We start from the raw sequence: 1,228 nt of genomic DNA, 5'->3' as shown, positions 1-1,228 counted from the left end.
CTCTGACTATTTATATTAATAGCTTTAAAAACAAATGGTTCTTTACTAATGTGAAGTATGTTGTGCAAAAGGCAACCAAATAAAGTTGGGTTATAATTAAAAATAACGGTTTGTTGACTATAAAAAAAAAAATTAGCATTCTATAAAATACAAAAATGAGGAAAATATGCTCTTCCCCGAAATGATAATTATTTAATTTGAGCTAGCAACAAGTCTACCCTGTTGGATTTTTATGTTATATTGTAATTCTTTTTTATATTTGATGGAAAAAGAGAGGACGCTTTGTAATTAAAATAATGAAAAATTAAACACACCTATAAAGAACGATAAAAATCCCGAAAAATAAATTAATATATAAGAGAAAAAACTTAATATTAAAAAAATGCATAATTTTGGCACATAATTCAAAAAATTTATATTGTTTTATGCTCTGCCTATGTGTGAATAGGTTTCAAAAGAAATTGCTCTTTACTAATGTTTAGTATGCTGTGTATGAGGCAACCTAATCAAGTTGGATTATTATATCTGTATCTGGTTATTATTAAAAACAACGATTTGTTGACTCTAAAAAAAAAAAAAATTAGCATTCTATTGCCTATATTTGATGGAAAAAAAATGTTTTGTAATTAAAATAATAAAAAATCAAGCACACCTACAAAGAACGATAAAAAACTCGAAAAAATATTTAAATCTGTAAGGGGGAACCTTCGAATTCCTCTCGTATTCAATCCTTACAATACAAAATCCTTCGTAAAATCCTCAATGTTCCATACTTTGTCACAAATAAAATCATACAAAAAGATTAGCCTGCATTTTTAAGATTTTAAAAAAGAAAATGACATCAAAAGGAAGGTATCCTTGAGAATGACCTGAGGGTCGAAACGTTGGAGGGTTTGTAAAGAATAAAGTTGAGAAAAAAGAAGGATCAAATTTGTTTTTAAATAAATAATAATATTTCTATTTGCTTATTATTAAAAATAATAAGCAATAATAATTTTAATAGATTATAATTGTGGGCGACCATGTTGGGCTTTTATGTATGTATATTTTTATGTTATTTTGTAATTCGCTTTTATGTTTGATGGGAAAAGGGAGAAAGTTTTAAAAATAAAATAATGGAAAAATTAAACTCTCGTATAAAGAACGATAAAAAGCCAGAAAAAAAGATTAAAATATGTAAGGGAAAAAATAATAAATATTAAAAAAAAATGTATAATTATAGCAAATA

The sequence above is a fragment of the Halyomorpha halys genome, unplaced genomic scaffold (genome assembly GCF_000696795.3).
Source record: "Halyomorpha halys isolate HHAL.00 unplaced genomic scaffold, Hhal_1.1 Scaffold83.1, whole genome shotgun sequence".
NCBI classification, from domain to species: Eukaryota; Metazoa; Arthropoda; class Insecta; order Hemiptera; family Pentatomidae; genus Halyomorpha; species Halyomorpha halys.
The sequence above is the reverse complement of the archived record's forward strand: the minus strand, read 5'-3'. Positions refer to the sequence as shown.